At 39.8% G+C, this 20,492-nt stretch overlaps 1 protein-coding gene across 10 annotated transcripts in view; it reads left to right on the top strand.

The window, feature by feature from the left end:
- Window positions 1-6,483: 6,483 nt before the first annotated feature.
- TENM2 (teneurin transmembrane protein 2) overlaps window positions 6,484-20,492 on the top strand; it is a 641,052-nt gene continuing 627,043 nt past the window's right edge. For all 10 annotated transcript variants that reach the window (XM_049829391.1, XM_049829390.1, XM_049829388.1 and 7 more), the window contains exon 1: window positions 6,484-6,589. The gene's annotated coding sequence lies outside the window, so the exon portion shown is untranslated. The remainder of the gene's footprint in view (window positions 6,590-20,492) is intronic.

The following is a 20,492-nucleotide window of genomic DNA, read 5'->3' as shown; positions in this document are numbered from 1 at the left end:
TGTTCCTCCATTGTAGCATGTTTAATTTATTTGTGGAATCACAGTCTCCTTCGTGTTTTGGATGACCATATTGCTTCACTTCAGCTTCTGCATTCTTTCTCCCTGCTCTTCTGGATACATATTTCAGTAGATATGTCACAAAGGCTGGTATATTTTTCATTTTTACAGCTTTTCTTTTTATTTGGATTAAGGTTGCTGTGTCTCTGAAGATGTGAGCAAAGTTACTTCTCCGTTGTATTGTGTTTTGTATTCTGCTATGATTCAGCTGCGATTTTCATTCTCTGCCTCTTGCAAGCAGTGCTATTAGATTTTTGCCATGATCTTTTCTGTTACTGTCAAGGACTGCATTCTTGTTCTTGTTGGCTTTGGTCAATATTTTTCTTGAAAATTTAAACTGTTGTCTTCAACTATTACCAATACTCATTAGAAAAAAAGGATTAATTTTTTAAGATAAAAGTTTGGAAAGATGTCAGTTATGAAGTGGTACAGAACTTAAGATACTTGAGAAATCTATAATTTCTTTTTTGTAATTTTAATTTCTTTTTTTGTTCTACAGCTGTAATATTTTGAAAAACTTGTGTTTATAATTTCATGTCTGTTAAAAACTTTATTATTGTATTTTTATTATCATTCATTACCCAAAATTCAGTTAATTTCCATTTACTAATCTACCACTGTCTCTTGTATCTTTTGCTGGCTAATAGGAAGATGTTGCGAGGCACACACAATCAAATCCAACAAGTGTTAAAGCTCAGATTTATTCTTCAGTAAAAAGTTAGTTAGAACTCTGGTAACATTTTGTAAACCATGGGCTCAATGATGTGAAGAGAATTAATACTACACATCCGACTTAAGAATTCTTAAGATTTAAAGTGATGGCTCCAAAATGCGCTTATCACTCCCCTAAAAGCGGAGGGCCCTCTCCCTCGAGGAGTTACCTCGGACTGTGCCCGACCCGAGGGGGAGTCCCTGACTGCAGACCTGCTGATCCCAATGTGTCCTCCAGCAGGACCCTGTTTATAGCCCTGTCGAACCTGACCGGTGGTCATTTAATCCTATTGGCCAGGAGGGTCACCTTGGTACATCTCGACTGGCCACTTCAAATTTCAACCTGTGGCCTCTAGGGTTTGGTTGGTTGGGTTTTTTTCCTCTTCTCCCTGCCCGGAGAAGTTTTGTTTCCTTTTGGGGGGAGTGTACTGCCACAGAAGAAGAAATAGTATTTTTTCTTTCAAGTTTGGCCTAAAGCTCATGAACCTAATTTCCATTATATGTATTGATGTCAGGATGAGGGAAAGCATATCTTGAAAGTTTTACTCTCATTTGTCAAGGGTTTTGATCAATATTGCTTTCAGTAATTGGCATCTATGTGAAATATCAAATGTGTACAAATTCTAGATATTCCCTGATTTGTTGGAAAGTTCGGTATTTTATAAAGCATTAGTTTATATAAGTTTCTTCAGGATGATAATGCTATACATTGACTATAAAGTTTGCACTGTACATTCAAAATGAGTTGACATAAAAGTACTAGATTTCTCAATTTTTTAAATGCTGTGTACAGTTTTACTTACAAGTACACCCTCTACAAGCATCTACCTGTCTTTATTGAAAAATGGGCTATGTTAGAGTGCAGTTATTCAAGTTGCCAAAAAAAAGGTGGGTGGGGAGGAAAAGTAAAGGACTCAATAGCCCAAACTAAAATCTTTAACCTGAATTTGTCGTGGCCTTTGGGTGAAGTTGCATGATGATGTCTTTTCCTCAGAACACTTCCTTTATGCAGTATTTTGATCAGATGCTGTCTAAGAAGAAATTAGTGTTTTGAAGCCAAGTATGGTGTCATTTGTAAGATCACTGGTTTGTGGGGTTTGGTTGTGGGTTTTTTTCTGCTGGGGTGAAGGCAATGAAAGAAAGAGTTCAGGAGGGGGATCATCTTATAATGTACATGGTTGCATGTTGTCTTACAGTCCAGTTCTGTCATCAGTTGTCAGCACTTGATCAGGACATTCCTCTGTGCTCATTCCTGCCCTGTGCACTCCCCCCCAGCCCCATGTGCTGCCATTACATACTTACATGGCAATACATGGAACCAGGTTAAAGAACTGATAGAGAGTAAAACTGTGGCAGAAAGAGACAAAAGAAAAGGGAATATTTTGGTAAAGTTGCCCAGTCAGGTTCATTGAGTAACCACATCTGCTCCTGTCCTGGCTCAAAGGAGGGGAGGTGTTTCAAAACTAGGAAGCCAGTTGCCGAGGTAAGGAGAGAATCGTCTCTTTGAGCCTGCACACAGAGATGGTGACTGCTGCTAATGTATTCGCCTGGCTGCAGTGTTGAGGAGAGAGGCGAACTGCAATCTGCGTGTCCCATAGCTTTCTGTGCGGTGATAGATACCTGTATGAAACAGACAGTAAATGCTTACTTGTTCCTTACTTCCTGGATACCTTAATTTATAAAAATTGTTTATCATTCTCAGCTTACTGCTGAAGGCACCCAGAGCAATCCTATAGTACGCAAAGTGCTGTATAATGCTAAGTGCTATGAAAATTGGGCACATGGTGTTCGTATACACTTCTTCAATCTTCCTGTGCCAAGATCCCAGCCAATTAAATGGGAATAGGGGCCTCTCGGGTGTGATGAACATCGAGTGGTTAGTGCTGCGTGGCACCGGGGGCTGCAGTGATGGGTCAGGGGAGGCTGCCTGGCCTGGGGCCAGCGGTTTCGAAAATGAACAGGAAAATGTTTTAGTGACGCTCAGTAGGCGAGTACCTTGCACTAAATGACCTAGTCACTAAAAAAAAAATTAAAAATATTAATACTAGACTTCAGCATAAAGTATGTACCTACCAGTACCAAATACAAATTGTCTGTGTTATGTAGATTTTGCAGTTCCCTGGCTTTTATATGCTTGCAGCTGTGATATTCCATTTCCATCATTACTGTGTGTGTAATCTATAACCGTCATCCAAGAAACATGACTCATTAATTAATCATTAACAAGGGCAAGACATGCAACAGCAGGAAGTGTGCCAATTCCTTTCTCAAAGTTTTTAAGTGTCTGACTGCTTGTAGATACCATCTCAATAGTACCGGCAGATTACTCTGTAAGGGCCAGTTCTTGGAGCATACAGTGAATTTATGGATTTCTATATCAATTACTCCATTGGCACTCAGAGTAATTTACAACCTTTCTTTACATTTGATTAACACCTATGTACTCTTATTAGGTGCACTGTTACTGTGGTATTAGCTGAAAATTCAATGGCAACAGAGACTGTGGCCTAAGCATGGTAAGTATTTGTGCAAAATAGGCACCCTTTTCACTAACGTTGAAAAGGATTACAGAACTGTGCAAACTCCGCTTTAGTGGAGGGTCCTGTGGCAGGGCCGCTGTGCAGCTGGCTGGGACCGGCCAGAACCGGCGGGAACCGGCCGTGCCCGGCACGAGGCAGCCCCGGCCTCTCCTCACAGAGGCCCCTGCAGCCTCCCTGCCAGCGCCGGGGCACTGACACCCCGTACAACTAACGAGAATGTAACTGGCAAAATTGCCCTTTTTTAGGTTATTTTCAATACAGGCTTAATTCTCATTTATCTTCTTCACTGATTGATTAACCATTTGATGACAATTTTGTCATAAACTTGCAGTACGGCTGTGAAGTAAATAGATACTTTCCCAGGTACTAGAAAGGTATTCCCCTGTTCCTCCTGCTCCTTAGAAAATAATCAACTCTCATCTTTAGATGCTGATAAATTAGAAGAGAGACAGAGTGTCCCAGACTCCAGAAATGCTTAGTGTCAGTGACAGGCTGTTACATGGGACGTGCCTTCCCTTTTGATAAGTAGTGTACTTTATTTTTATGCTGGTTGTGTAGTATCTACTGAAATTAGTTTTAAAGAATCTGGTGTAATTTGTTATTGTAAGAGAAGTCTGAAAAGAACGACTCCATCTGGTCTATTTTTGCTTCTTTTCTTGCTTGGCTTTGCTTATTTGTAAATGCTGGTAGATGTATACAAATATTTGTCACGTGTCCTCTTACAGAAAGGCACATCAAGGTAAAAAATTATTTGTTAGAATTTAGAGAGACTTTTCAGCTTGTCAGACCGCATTTTTAGCCAGTCCTGGTAACGAGTAGGTTACTGAAAAAATGCTATAATGAAACACGAAACTTGTTTTAATTTTTGTTAATTAATTTACTACATGGATTTAGGATGGTTTTTTGTCATTTTTATTTAGTTATAGCTAGACCATTTCATCTTTCTTTGGACTTCTCACATATGAAACAGGCGAAAGGAGAAACTGAAAACAGTAACTGTAGCACTGCTGCATTTTTTTACAGCATCGGAGGAGAAAGAAAATCAAATGCTTTTAAATCTTCCCTGAGTCTGAAAAACTCTGTCCTTCCTTTAGCCTTCTTTTAAAGTCATTTCTGCATAATCTTTCATCCCTTCCCTCCAAATTGCTACATGAGAAGACGCAATACCAGCAGCACGACGACAGTCAAATAAGAGCCAGCGTGCATGGCGGGGCTCCACGCAGTCGCTTCTTGGCCAGTGCGGTGCGTGACGGGGTTCGTGGGCTGACGGGCACCTCCCGCTGACGGGCTGGGCTCAGCACCACCCGGCGCCTCCTGGGCGAGCTGGGCAGCCTCCTGCGCTGTGGCGGAGGCCGGAGCAGGAGTGCTGTGTTCTCCAATTATTTTGGCTTTCGGAATCAAAATACTCCTCAAGTTTAGCTGGGAGTGGCCACACGTGTGTCTCTGTTGGTTGACGGTTCCCCATAATCAGTTTTAAAAGCCTGCATAAGACGGTCTTTTTTGAGGATTAAAAGATGATCCTACACATCCGGCTGCCAGTTTTTGCATGAGTCTGACTTGAGGAAGATGTTAGCTCTCACAAATTACTTATTGTTCTTTTTCTTGGTAGATTATCGGTGTTTGTATCTCAGTGTAACCTGATGCTGCTCTTATGTTTCTGTTCCAAATTCAGCGGTTCCTGAAATGGTGATATACAAACAGGGAAGGTATAAGAGAATTAGCAATTATAAGCAAATACTGTAAATGGCTCAGAATTACCAAAGCAGGAGGTATGTAATAGAACTGTAATTTGCATTGAGGCATAGGTTGATAGGATTGCACAAAAGAAAGTAAGCATAATAGTGAAAATAGGGAGATTATGAAAGTAAAGACTGCATTCCAACCCCTAATTAGTGAGGTTATCTGTATTTCAGCTTTCACATTTGCAAATTAAAAGCACCGGGGTTTTTTCACGTTGATTCATATTCTTAGGAGATCTTATGCCATGATTCTGGCCTTAAAGATTTTACATGATACTAATGTACAATGTGTATTGAATTCTTTGTCTTATTTAAATAATTGATGCTTTATGGAAAGCTGTTGGCCTGAAATACAATTATGCCTATTCATTTCCAGGGAGATAGACCTCAGCAGTTAAGTAGTGCTAGTACATCAAGCTTCTTTTTTAACCAAAAATAAGTACCATTAATTTAAATTCAGTGAAAGCAATAGATAAAGCTGGCAGTGTTAAATACCCTCAATGTTAAAAGAAAATTGCTTAAAAGTTGCATGCGTAACAGTGGAAAGCATTAACTTGTCTTTATAGGTTTTTGTATGCATTTATGAAATATGTGGCTCTAGTGTTGATGGTTAGCTTGTCTGTTCCCACCTCCAGCCTGTGGTGATTTTGTATTTCTTGAGTGGGTGGGTATCAACTGTTGGAATTTTTTTGGCAGCATGACCAATCACTTCTCCACTGTTATTTCTTAGCATTCGATTTTATGATGCAAGGTGAAATCTATGTTTTTTTCCAAGTCACCTTACAAGTAGTTGTGGCTCTACCTGGATCATTTCATTGACCAGGTGAAAAATAAATCAATTGCTGAGGCTGTGGACGTGTTAGGTAATTTTTCTTTTCCAAAATTACTTTTGAGGATAATGAAAATTCTGAAGAAAATGTGGGAACCAACAGGTAGTATAAAGCATTACATACTGAGAAAGAGAAGAATAAATTGACAGAGGAAGTAACAAAGTGGTCTGCAAAGTGGTGGCAGCTAGGAGTACTTTAATTTAAACTTTTTGCAGTGAAGATACCTGCAGGAAAAAATGTCTTGACTCAAAAGTTTTTGAGGAATTCCATCCAAGATTACCATGTCTTTTCTTTGGGAATTGAGTAGAGAGGACATGGCCCATTACTACTCCTAGTTTTAGCAGTGTAAAAATTAAACGATTCAGCAATCTCATTGCTTGCGTGTCTACATTTGGGGTAGGGAGGAGGGAAAATGAGAGGCATAAGGAAAGATGCATCTAGATTACATTTTACATCCTAGAGTGGGTAGACTGTGTTAGCCTTTTGGTAGTTAAAATCTGAGAGAGATAAGTACCAAAATACTTTTAAAGTATTTGCTTATTAGTAGTATTTTACAGTTCATTTTTTCTGACAGTTTTTTTTCTTCTTTTCTTCCTGACAGATCCTTTTTGCTTCTCATTGCCCAATGCATTAAGAATTCACTCTCACCTGATGAGCTAAAGACACGACCCGCAACAACTGCAAAATAAAGCATTGCTGACCTCCCCTTTCAGTGAGTAGTCACAACTTCAGTTTTGTATGTTGTTTTGCCCTGAGATGTGTTTATATTGTTGACCGAAGTGCTTCCATCTATGCTTGAAAAATGCCTAGAAAGATCTCTGCAGGAAAGTGTTTTTGTAGAGGAAAGCAATTTGTCTCAGCACTTTCCTTTACAGAATCTGCTTCAGTCTTTTCCAGTCCAACTGAATTACTTCAGTATGCTTCATTAAAAGAAATACACCTTTTTCCTACCTACCTCGATTTTCATTTGCTGGAGTTGCCCATCCTGACAAATTCAGGATCAAATGAGGATGTTAGGAATTAATTGCTCTGGACATCAAAAGAAATTTTTCTTCACTCAAGTGAGCCTTTTATTCAGATTCTTAACAAAAACTTTTTAGTCTGTATGAATGGGTCCATATCATAAAGTTGTAAATCCATGTATCCTATAATATATGCTGTGCAAAGAAAAGATAAACAAAAAGAAGAACCTTTCAAATTATCTGTTCTTGTATGGTGTCTCTAACTGCTGGACAGAATGCTCACTAGATACCCTATAATTTAATTAATGTTTTACATACGCTCTGGGAATTCATGTAATTACATACAGTAACACATTTATCCCAATGTGTCCAGCAGAAGAAGTAGGGTATCTTGCTTAGGAGTAGCTCAAAAGCAAAGGAAATATAACCTTCAGTTGATTGACTCCCATAAAAATTTAAAACTTTTTAAGATGTTGGGGTTTTTTGTGGATTTTAATTTTACCAATACAATTTTTTGTGATACACCTGAGAATTCTTACTCAAGCCATTTAACTCAGTGGCAATACTACTTAAGAAACTAGTTCTAGATTGTGCCTCTTGTAAAATAAATCTTATGATTGGAGTTGGTTTAATATAACATTTTAAATGGTATCGTATGTCTTTCAAAGAATGGAAATACTGTGGGGTTTAGATATGGCAAGCACCAAATTCCAAGTGAATTCTTTCACTCACACTGACATTCTTCTGCATTGTTTGCAATGAGTCAGTTGGTTATCATTATATATTTTTCTACTAAAAGGTTATTTTCTGACTCCATGACTCTGTATTTCTTCAGTTATTAGAGCATTAAGATGTGTGCTACCTACTTATAAGTAAGACACTTAGAATAAGTGCCTGAATCTTTGAATTTTCAAAATTTATGTAGTATAAGAAAATTAAAATGAGAAAACCAGAAATGCTTCAGTATAAGTAATTCTTCATATTGGAAGAGAAAATCTTGTGGGATTGTGCAGGGGTTGTTTTAATCAATTTTTATTTTTTTACAGTCTGGGTTTCATGACAGTTTTCTGCCAATTCTGTATAATTAGAAAAATTAAATAGGGGATTCCTGAAAATTGTTTTTACTATTATAAATGTATCTATATACTCTATGGAAAAGTTCATATATTTGTTTGAAGGGATCTTCAGAGCCCATCTTCAAGTAGTTAAAGAACAGATTGACAAGTACTTCTCATACCAAATTCCCGGAGAACAAACAATAAGTGATAAAAGATAATGGTCCAGAAGCTCTCACTTTTGCTCTGTATCTCACTGCAGTCTGTCAGGAAAAGGTTGCAAAAGTAGGTCCTCAGTGAAAATTTCAGAACACCTGATAGCTCAATCTAAAAATCCCCTGCTGTAGTCTTGGTTTGTTTGTTTTTGCTGCCTATTCTTTATGAGGGAACCTGAACATCACTGAGTGATCTCCCAAGGTCGGACAGCAGGTCAGGAGCAAAGCTGAATGTGAAATCGCATTCATAATTCCCTGCAGTAATTGAGGTTGAGAATGTGTCCATTTAAACCTTTCAAAATGGTGGCTAGATCCTGTATATTGCTTTCTTACATTCCTCTGGAAAATATTGAGGCCAGTGAGGATTTTCAGGTACTGAGGAAAAAAATTCCTTCCTTCTGCTCCCCATTGTATGGCTGTGGGAGTTTGCTATGGGTTTGATTTGAGTTGAGAGACATGCTAGGACAAGAGAGCTTAATGCTGTGATGTTTGTGAGGAGCACCGCCTTCCTTCATGAGGATTTCCACCAATTCCTCCAGCTTAGAGAGGAGGCCTCACAGACTTCCAGGGCGGGGGAAGAACCACAGGAAGATTGCGCACAGTGTATTACTTCAGCTGATTTGGGGTTTTATTTGGGGGGCTTTTGGGTTTTGAGAGATAATCTGTCTTTACATGCCACAGTGAATTTTCCTTAGCTGAGGGCTTGGGGTTGGGAATTTGTCCTGGGTTCTGTCCCGGGTGCCGGTGATATCTCTTGTTTTCAGCCTGTTGTAGGCTCTGCTGTTTACTTTGCAGTGTTGAACCAGGATCCTCCATTCTTTATTTCACTCATTATATTTGTGTTCCTGTGGATTTGCTGGTGTGATGAAGAAGTGCTGGTAACTTCTCAATTACTTCCCTTCTGTGTTGTTTGTCCAGCCTCTGAGCACTGCCTGTTCCTGCCTTTTGATTTGTTCTTCTTTATACAACTGACAAAGACTCGCCATCAGTTCCTAGACAAATACTGAGACTCATTTCCCTCCGTTGTGTCCTTCTCCAACATTTTCTGTATTATTCAGAGACCATTGCTGTGACATCAATGTTTCAGCATATTTGTTAGGTTTGCTTTTTGTTTTGGGGTTTTATTTGTTTTCTTTTCAACAAAGGCTGCTATCATCCCATCATGGTGGATCAAAGCCTTTAGAAAGTAACTACCTTGAAGAAAAAGGGCTGCCACTCTGTGTAAAAAAGCATATTCTGTATGGTTTTAAAACCTTCTGTAAACTCACATTGGTATGAATAATCAAAACTACTTGAGAAAATTGCTGAAGTGGTCTTCTTTTTACTGTGCCTCTCTTTATCATGTTTGGTTTGTTAGTTTCCAGTGTTCATGGATCTTCTAAGTGACAGCATCCATCACCAACACTAATGCTCTCGTTTTGAGCCTATAGATTAAAGTCTTGTTTGCGTGGTTTCTGCCAAATTCCAGGGCTACTTCTGCTAGTTGTACATACCTTTGTGTCCTGTAATGTGTTCTGACCAGCTCCTGAGAGGCACCTTCAGTGAGAGTTAACAGTAAATTCTAGTGTGCTTGTACTTACTGCTTTTCATAATTGTTTAATTTTCTGGCTCCTTTCGTGCTCCTACTGTAGTTCTGTGCTCACAACCTCCCCCCCCCCCCCGCCCGCCGCCAAACACCAAAACACCCCAAAACTAAACCAAAATGCAAACACCAAAAAACAACTCTCCCGCAATCCCCCAAACTCGACTTCCATGAAATTGCGTAAATGCACTTCTTTGTAATTTTTAAAGATACAAGATACCATTTTGCTGAGGTAGTAGTCAATGGATGTGAGGAAAAATTCTGTATTCCTTAAATATGTAGTCTTGTAAACAATTTTATTTTAAAGTATGCTCTTATTCTTCCCTAAAGCAAATTATTTCCTTTCAATTGATTTTTTAATATACTTGTGTTTTTGAATAGTTGTCTTTTATTTCCTAAGCACCAAACTCCCAATCACAACCTGATAAATAAAATATTTGCACTCAGAAATGGAACCACAAAACCAATGTAACTTCTGCTATTGATTCTTCTCCTGTGTAACTATTTTGGCAGCAAAGGCTGAATACCGTCCTGTGTAAGCATAAAACTTTCTTACAGTAAATTACTCTCAATTATAAACTAACCAATAAATCAGAATTGCTACAGTGTTCTTCTCCCATTCCTCACCCCTCCCCTAAAATATGCATCCCAAATAAGAAACAATGCATTGGAAAATTGTTTTGATTTTTTTCCTTAATGAATACAGTAAGATGAACACTTCCCGGAATTATCAGCAATAGTTCAGCATGATGAAAGAACAAGGATATGTATTCAGTTAAAATGGATCATTGTAATATGAATGATTACAGAAGTAGAATTAAGATGTTACCCATGCTCTTGTAAATTTTGCCGCATCACCAATTACTTGTTTCACTAAAACTTATTTTAAGGAAGAAGAGAAGCTATTTCTTTACATTTCTGTCTTTGTTATAGTTTTAGTAGAATATTAATGAGGTTTAACCTATTTAGTTTTAGGAGCAGCTTTAAATTTATCAGGATATTTGCCCACACATTGGCCTTAGTACTGCAAAAATACTTGTCAGGAGGGAAATTTGTTTAGCAGCATTTCTTAAGACCCAAGATTTGATTTGAGGAAATAAGTGAAACACTGTCATTTTTCAAGTCCTGCATGAGTAGATGAGAAATTGAATCCTGTTTTGGATAAATTCAGGCCTCTGTCAGATGTGTGGAAGATGGGAATAATTCAAGCAGAACAGTAAGTCTAAGATGATTTACCAAGGGAAAAAAAAAAAAAAAAAGGATTACTGTATCTTAAATATTTTTACTGGATGCTAGATATGGGTATCCAGACTGAGAGGCTGTAATGAGAAAAACTAACTATATAAAAATAAAAAATTATCACTAAATGTCAAGTAAGAGTGCACTGGCAAAGATAACTAGATGTTTGAAAACCTGGATTTTTGACTGATTACTATGAAGCATACAAAGTTGAGTGTTGATAAATAGGTGCTGACAGTATTCAGTATTTTATAAGGATTTTCTTGGAGTAAGGTACAGATTTTACTAACAATATTCTGCATTCTGTGCCATGTAGTTGTATAATTCATATATTTTTCATATACTTCAGTGGGATATGAGCTTTTGTATAAAAAAGCCTCTGGGGGGAAAAAAACCCAAACAAAACACATGTAAGCTTTGACCTGTGATTTTTATAACTAAGGGCAGGTTTAAATATGTCATAATTTAAAAAAAAAAAGTCATCTTTTTGCTTCTGTTGGAATATGGGACTGTGGGTCACAGGGTGGCGGGAAAATGCTGTAGATATTCAGGCTGACCTAGAATACAAGCTTGAGGGAAATGCTAGGATATCTATCTGACTGCTTGTTGAAATGAGGCTGAAAGAGACACATCTTGACTAGAAACTCTGCAATGGCATTCTGTGGCTGTCCTTGGAGAGCCCAAAGAAAAGAGTTATAGCTTGGCACAGGTGATGCTCCATGAAATACTTCTCTGTAAGCTGCTACAAGCACTGAATAAGGGTATCTGACATGAAGGAAAATGTGAAATCCTAGCTCTTGGTAATCTGTCCTTTATTCAAGGTTTTATCCATTCTTTCCTGTACTGAAAACTCAGTACTGGAAATTCTAGACTTTTGTGGAACTGATTCTGAGGTCTTACTGGAAACTTGGTGTGATTTCAAAAGAAATTCTGTGTGCTTGAGAATGATGTAGCCCTTCATGTTTGATGATGAATCGTGAACTGAACTATTTTAGAGCTACCTCATGAAAAGGAAAAGGTTAACCTTCCTTCTTGGAAGGAATCCTCTGTTTGTAATTACTCTGTGACTGGAGTTTGAGGTAGTGTGGCTGTGTAAGTGTCTGATAAATGGTTTTGGTGGAATAGAGCACACACGTGAGGAATGAGTGGCTAAAGCTGCATTTCAGTTCCATTCATTCCAGTCCAGGCTGGTGCTTTTGCCCTCATGAACAGCTTATTTTTGTGTATTTAAAGACAAAGGAGGAAAAAAATCTTTAAGAGAAGGGAATCTTGTGTAAACAGACATTTTCTTCAGGTTTTTCCTTTGCTTTTCATTGCACTGTTTGTGTTTATAGAAGTAGCAGGTATAAACTGGTTCATTAGGCTTTGAATGCCTGTTATAAAATACACCACAGTTCTGAATCAGTCTGAAATCAAATCACAGGTTAACTTTTAGTCAGCAAGCTATATCTGCTTGGAAAGGATCTTGAAAAAATCAGGCTTTATAGAAAGAAAACAGAAGAAGTAGATAGAGCTAAACTGCCATCACAGTGAGAAATCAAAATGTTCAATGCTTACAGACGTTTTGGTATCGGGAAGAGCTACCACCATCAGTACTCCATCTGACAGCTATATATATTTGCCACTGAAGCTGGGACATGAATCAGTTACAATAAGCCTGAAAACAGGCTCAGATGTCATCCTGGAGATGGCTGCTATTGACTGCAGGAAAGGAGATATTAGAGTGAGCAAGATACCTTGCAAGAATAAATCAGTTTTGAGTAATAGGGAGTCCTCCAAGGGTGCTAATAATGCAGTAGAAAAACATGTCAGTAGGGCATTGGAGAGTGACAAGATTATGCTGCACTGTAGCAGTGTTGCAATTCCAGTAAGTATACGAGGCAAGATGATTCATAGCAGAAATAATTTTTGTTCTACCCTTTTATTCTTCTTTTAAATTTGAAGTTGTATGCAGGGAAGGTTGTGGTTTGCTAGTTGTCTTCAAGCTATTTATTCTCGGTTTCACTGTGCCTTATACAAGTTTGTCATTTACATAAATATTTCTTGTAATGTTAGTATGTTTACAGTGACTTGAAGTGGAAACCCAATATGACTACCATTGTCTTACATGATCTACTATAGAAAACCAAAATATACCTAACTTTCAAAGTATGGGTTTCAGAGGAATAATTTAAAGTTATATTTTTGGTATAATAAACTCAATATAACTGGATTTTTACTGTGTTTTTTTTTTTTTAACCTAGCACCTGCTTATCTGTTTTACTGGCAGATGGGTATAATCTTGCCTTTTTGAGCATGTGCAGTAGAAGCAGCTTTATTTCATCCAGGTCTTTACTGACCTAGCTTTTTATACCCTCTGGCAATCTGGTCCATGCTTGTACAACACAAGGTTAATTACAGTAATGTGAATATGGACATTAAAACAATCTGCCTACTGTTAGAGAGATTTGTTATTTTACAAGATTGCATCTTCTTATTTTTTAATATTAGCTTTGTTGTAACTGTGATGTGGCACATTTCACGGACAGTTGAAGTTGAAGTTTCCTTCACTGTAGCAGAAATTTAGCTTATTATGCAGATATCCACTTTTGACAATGAGCATCTGCAGCTACTCAAGACATAGAGATGTTGGTGTATGTGTCTAGGCATCTTCATTTGTTATGCTGCGTTGTCCCAGAATAAATATGCAGAATATATTACAGTAGAACAATCACAATGCAAAAAAAGAAACACTGTTGTTTTGATATATGATAGCTGGCTGTGCTGCTGGTTATAAAGCAAGTAGTTAAATCCAAGTGGAAAGAATTTTCCTTTTTAAAAAATATTCTAAATATTTGCTTTATCTCTCTATTTTTTTTTTTATTCAATCTCCTTAGCAACAGAAACATCTGTTTCTTTTCTCTTAGTCATTACATTCAAAGAAAGTAGCTGCTTCAAAAATAATGAAGGTAATTTCTATGAATTGGGTGGCTATTAATTGTTGCCAAGATGTTTTAGTATGATAATAAGACATGCAACAATTGGCTCTTCTCTTTAATCGAAATATAGCTATCTAGTTAACCTGTGCTGGTTAGGTGAGCTATAATCTATCAGCTCTTATATTGCATTTATTGTGTGATTTTTCCATGTGACAGACAAGAGCGAGCTTGACTATTTCTGCTTTATTTAGGAGATACTTAGTATCAATGTGTGGATTGCTGTTGCACCTGATGTTTTATTAATTTGCAACTTCAAAGCAAGTTGGTGAAGAGTTTGCCATAAAGACAGAGGACTAAATATGCATGGCCCTACAAATGTATACTTTTATATGTCAATCTACAATTAGAAACAGTATAGTTCAAAATACAAACTTTGTTTTATATGTTCTCAAATTACGATGTGTTTTTCTGTAGATTTTATAACCCAGTTTAAAGCTCCTGTTTGGTTTCAAAAGGGCTTACTGATCTGTAATCCTCATCTGTATGGCCAAGAGTGAATTCCTAAATCATGAGAATTTGGCATACGTAAGTGAGATTTAGAAAGAAATGAGCTAGGACTGCAGGATCAGGATATGAACTGCTCTGTCTAAGCCAAGAGAAACCACCCTACCTTTTCAGTGTTGAGAGGGAAGGACCTTTGCTACTACCATAGTCTTGAATGACTGTCATTTAGCGCTAACTGCATATGGATGGACCTGCATAAGTGCTTGAAAACTAATGCAAAAAATGAAACTTATTTCTTGATAGTGTGAACCTACTTAGCTCATCCCATGGAGATTAGTAACAGTGTTGGGGGAAAAAAAAATGTTTGGATGAGCAAAATTGGGGAGGCTTAAGCTCAACTGGACCTAAACTAGCAAGGGCTAGCAAGAGTGACCAGGAGGGGTCTTACAGGAATGTATACTCATTGCAAAAGGAATTACTAGGTATTCGTGGGTGCACTGATGGATGGGGAGAAAACTTAATGATGGACACTATGGAAAACAATTAAGTACCCGATGCCAGTTTTGCCTTGCTCTTCACAAGCAAAGTCTGATTCTAGACCTGTGTGTGTACCATCTTGGATTGAGGAAGAGTGGTGCAGCCAGACTCATGAAAGGCTAATTTTAGGCCTTTTGTACATGATGGCCAGCCTAACCTCAGTCCCTGGAAGGACCATGATCGTAGATTTGAAATCTACTTGCAAATGTGTCAAGCATGAGAAGGTAATCAGTAATAGTATGGATTTACTGAAGGGCTACTAGTGTCCTACCTTTTATGAGGAAGTTAATAGCAATGTCAGTCATTTTACATATTTCAGTACCAAGTTCTTCTTTCAGTAGACTTGCACACTGAAGCCACAGAATAGATTTTCTTGGATGCTTCTGCAGAGTACGAATCTTGTGGTTTTTCTTCTGGTTTTTTTTTGGGGTGGTGTGTATACTTTTATTGCTTGTAATGCTCTCTGACTATAACATGTGTACAGAAGAAAAAAGAAAATAAAGCCTGACTTTAATTTTACTCTGAGGACCAGCAAAACTTTAGATTTGAGAAGGAAAAAGTGAAGAAGACTACTGTTATGCTACAACCTTTAATCATGTTTGTACTTTCCCTGATGCTGTCTTTTTCTTTGTCTCTCTCCAATACTGAAAATAATAATTCTGCATAAGACTACTTCTGGCACACGTAGGTGGCAAAAATGGTTTTGAGAAGCTTTACCAAAGAACCATCTGGAGCCTGTATGAGGGCCAAGAACACTGAGAACTTCCTCCATGGAAGAACTGATAAACTGGGTGGAGCAGCGAGCAGTAAACTATGGCTGTAATCCTTTTAACTGGCCAGCATATCAGACAGATGGGCAGGCTATCCAAATGCCATTTCCCTGGGTGTTTTAGATAGCGGGCCATACTCTGGTTTCCCCCTGAGGTTGTGCTAAAGCAATAGTTGAAGCCATCTGCATTCAAGTTAGATGTGCGGAGTAGTCCAAAATACAAACAATAAAACATTCCTGATTCCTCAGTAGAATGGAATGGAGTGGAATGGTTGGGATTGGAAGGGACCTTAAAGATCATCTGGTTCCAACCTCTTGGGACACCTTCCACTAGACCAGGTTGCTCAAAGCCCCATCCAACCTGCCCTTGAACACTTGGCGCATCCACAACCTCTCTGGGCAACCTGTTCCACTGCCTCACCACCCTAATACAGTGAAGAATTTTTTCCTAATACCTAATCGAAATCTACCCTCTTTCAGTTTAAAACTGTTACCCCTCGTCCTATCACTACACTCCCTGATAAAGAGTCCCTCCTCATCTTTCCTGTAGGCCCCCTTTAAGTAATGGAAAGCCACTATAAGGTCTCCCCAGAGCCTTGCCTTCTCCAGGCTGAACAACCCCAACTCTCTCAGGCTATCCTCATAGGGGAGGTGCTTCAGCCCCCTGATCACCTCTGTGGCCCTCCTGTGGACTCGCTCCAACAGGTCCATGTCCTTCTTATGTTCGGGGCACCAGAGCTGAACACAGTACTGCAGGTGGGGTCTCACAAGAGCAAAGTAGAGGGGGAGAATCACCTCCCTTGACCTGCTGGTCACACTTCTTTTGATGCAGCTCAGGGTGCCATTGGCATTCTGGGCTGCAAGTGCACATTGCTGGGTCATGTTGAACTTCTCATCAACCAACACCCCCAAGTCCTTCTCCGCAGGGCTGCTCTCAATCCACTCATTGCCCAGCCTGTATTTGTGCTTGGGATTGCCCCTACCTGTGTGCAGAACCTTGCACTTGGCCTTGTTGAAATTCATGAGGTTCACACAGACCCACATCTCAAGACTGTCAACGTCCCTCTGGATGGCATATCTTCGCTCCAGCATGTCTACAGCACCACACAGCTTTGGTGTCATCAGCAAACCTGTTGAGGATGCACTCGATCCCACTGTCCACGTCACTGACAAAGATGTTAAATAGCGCCAGTCCCAATGCTGACCCCTGAGGAACACCACTCGACACTGGTCTCCACTTGGACATCAAGCCATTGACTGCAATTCTTTGAGTCTGACCATCCAGGCAATTCCTTATCCACTGAGTGGTCCATCCATCAAATCCATGTCTCTCCAGTTTAGAGACAAGGATGTCGAGTGGGACAGTGTCAGATTCCTTGGACAAGTGCAGGTAGATGATGTCCGTTGCTCTTCCCTTATCCACCAACACTGTAACCCCATCACAGAAGGCCACCAAATTTGTCAGGCACAATTTGCCCTTAGTGAAGCCATGTTGGCTGTCTCCAATCACCTTGTTATTTCTCATGTGCCTTAGCATAGTTTCCAGAAGGATCCGCTCCATGATCTTGCCAGGCACAGAGGTGAGGCTGACTGGCCTGTAGTTCCTCGTGTCTTCCTTTTTTCCATTTTAATAAATGGGTGTTATGTTTCCCCTTTTCCAGTTAGTGGGAACTTTGCCAGACTGCTACAACTTCTCAAGTATGATGGAGAGTGGCTTAGCCACTTCATCCACTCGTTGCCTCAGGACCTGCAGATGCATCTCATCAGGTCCCATGGACTTATGCACCTTCAGGTTCCTTAGATGGCCTCAAACCTGAATTTATTGTACTGTGGGTATTTCTTTATTCTCCCAGTCCCTGCCTTTGCCTTCTGTGTGTTGGGCGGTGTGGCTGGAGCACTTACCGATGAAGACTGAGGCAAAAAGTCATTGAGTACTTCAGCATTCTCCATGTCCTGTGTAACCAGGTCCCCTGTTTCCTTCCAGAGAGCCCACATTTTCCCTAGTCTTCTTTTTATCACCGATGTACCTATAGAAGCTTTTCTTGTGGCCCTTGGTGTCCCTGGCCAGATTTAATTCTGTCAGGGCTTTGGCTTTCCTAACCTGATCCCTGGCTGCTTGGACAATTTCTCTGTATTACTGCCAGGCTACCTGTCCTTGCTTCCACCCTCTGTAGGCTTCCTTTTTGTGTTTGAGTTTGTCGGGGAGCTCCTTGTTCATTCACACAGGCCTCCTGGCATTTTTGCCTGACTTTCTCTTTGTTGGGATGCATCGCTCCTGAGCTTGGAGGGGATGATCGTTGAATATCAACCAACTTTCTTGGGCCCCTCTTCCCTCCAGGGCTGTATCCTATGGTACGCTGCCAAGCAGATCCCTGAAGAGGCCAAAGCCTGCTCTCCTGAAGTCCAGGGTAATGAGCTTGCTGTACGCCCTCCTCGCTGCCCTAAGGACCTTGAACTCTGCCATTTCATGGTCACTGCAGCCAAGGCTGCCCTTGAGCTTCTCATTCCCCACCAGCCCCTCCTTGTTGGTGAGAACAAGGTCCAGCATAGCACCTCTCCTCGTTGGCTCCTCTCCTCACTTGGAGAAGGAGGTTGTCATCAACGCATTCCAGGAACCTCCTGGATTGCTTATGTCCTGCTGTGTTGTCCCTCCAACAGATACTAGGGTGGTTGAAGTCCCCATGAGGACCAGGGCTTGCGAACGTGAGGCTGCTCCTATCTGTCTATAGAGGACCTTATCCACTCAGTCTTCCTGGTTGGGTGGCCTGTAGCAGACCCCCACTCTAATGTCACCTGCCCCTGCCCTCCCTTTAATCCTGACCCATAAGCTCTCTGTTGGCTCCTCATCCATCCCCAGGCGGAGCTCCATGCACTCCAGCTGGTTATTGACATAGAGGGTGACACCCCCTCCTTGTCTCCCCTGCCTGTCCTTCCTAAAGAGCCCGTACCCTTCCATTTCAACACTCCAGTCATAGGAGCCATCCCATCACGTCTCTGTGATGCCAATTAGATCATAGCCCTGCAGGCGTGTGCATGTCTCTAACTCCTTTTGTAAGTAAGCGTGCATTCTTTGTATCCATTTTATGCTGGAATTGGAGCTGGTTGTCAGAGCTCCTCAGGGATGAGGTTGCTGTAGGCAGGTAAAGAAAGATGGTTTCAGGAAGACTGGGAGAGGCTGAGTTTTAGTGAAGATGGGCACTGTTGTCTATTCATTCTGTTGTAACTGTTGTGGATGGGGAGGAGGAAAGGTATCTGCAGGAGGACCTCAGAAGGGAAGGGTTTCATCAGTTGTGGTCAGGGACAGTGTTACAAAAATGACAGATATTGTTTTGCAGGGAAGAGCCTTAGGAAAGAACCAAACTCTCATGGTGTCTTGCTGTGAGGCAGGGAGGCATCACAGGCTGCCAAAATGGATGTCTCCTTCTCCGTAGGCCGAGTCTTCTCCCTGATGCTGCCTGCTAAAGTAAGTAGTTGGTTATTCCTACTAGGTGTTGAGTGTATTTGGTTTATTCCAGGTGAAAAAAATATTGATCCTATAAAATAAAAGCAGCTAAATACCTGAAATCTTACTGCCAGTGTCATCTAGAAATATAAGTAGAACAGGTATATGAAATCTCTGGTCAGGCGTTTTCTGTGAACTTCCACATACAGTTCATTAGGTGAGCTTCTGACTCTCTTCTAGTTGGATTGGAATAGGAGGCCTTTTCTTGGAAGCAGGAGATGGTGTAAATTCTTTCAGGATAGGTGCAAATCATTCCTGCAAATCGGTGAGGAAACACTTTGTCACTTGGAGTAATAATACAGTCATCAGTATGGTTCTTTGCGAGAAGCCCTAGTTCTGTAGGAAAGCCTGAAAGTTTATGACTGCAAGGTGGAAAAAGAATAAGTTGCTTTGAGATAAGAAGAGCAGAAACTTCAGTTACTTGTTGTCTCCAGTGCTAACCATCCAGCCATTTAAAAAATGAAAGGGATTTTTTTTTTTGTTGCTTCTTCCCACTTTACCCTCCACTGAAAAGCAAAATTTCCCTTGGCACAAGCTGTGTCAATGTTTCCTGGATTTTGGAAAATCATTACTTACGTATTGGTGCTCTTTCTAAATAAATGTAGATGATTTCTGCAGAGTATTTCAGGGTAAATTGCACATTTTCTTTCATGTTCTCTGTGTGTTTAGGTTTCATATGCAAGTTATCTGTTACTGTCCGTGGGTTTGGTACTTGCTTAGGATGGAATTTATTTAGAAGAAAACAACTGAGTCTTTTACCATTAAAGTGGAGTAAAAAAGAAACACTGGGTGAAAAAGAAATAGCAAACAGGGTGCTTGATGAAGATAGCACTCTCAGTAGCAGTGTTTCCACAGATATTTAATGCATATAACTCTTCAAATGCTTGCATAGCAAATGGGTGCCTTTTTAACCTTCTCGGCAAATTGCCCCTAAAGGTAACAGCTGATAAATCTGCAGCTCTTCATGATGTCTGTCCACAAGTTATTTTCAAAGACAGACTTCTCATGAAGAATACTTCTTTGATATTCAAAGAATGAATCCCAGTCAGTTTTAATGCTAATGTGAATAAGACATAATTTTTTATGTTTCAAGTTTACTTCTGATTTAACTTGAAATTGCTGCAGTTGATAACAGAGAGGAGAAAAATATACATGTAAAGTTAATATTTTTGAAGTAAGTGTTACCATATAGGTGTTAAAATGTGTACTTTAACCAGACTGAATATTCAGAATTTGGCTGTTTTTTTCCTGAACTGTTGTTGCAACTGCATGAAAAAGATGTGAATATAATTCATTTAATTAATACTCTTGAAAGGACTGTTTGTTTCATCT

The sequence above is a fragment of the Accipiter gentilis genome, chromosome 26, assembly GCF_929443795.1.
Source record: "Accipiter gentilis chromosome 26, bAccGen1.1, whole genome shotgun sequence".
Lineage (NCBI taxonomy): Eukaryota > Metazoa > Chordata > Aves > Accipitriformes > Accipitridae > Astur > Astur gentilis.
Note: the sequence above shows the minus strand (reverse complement) of the source record. Positions and strands in the feature narration are given on the sequence as shown.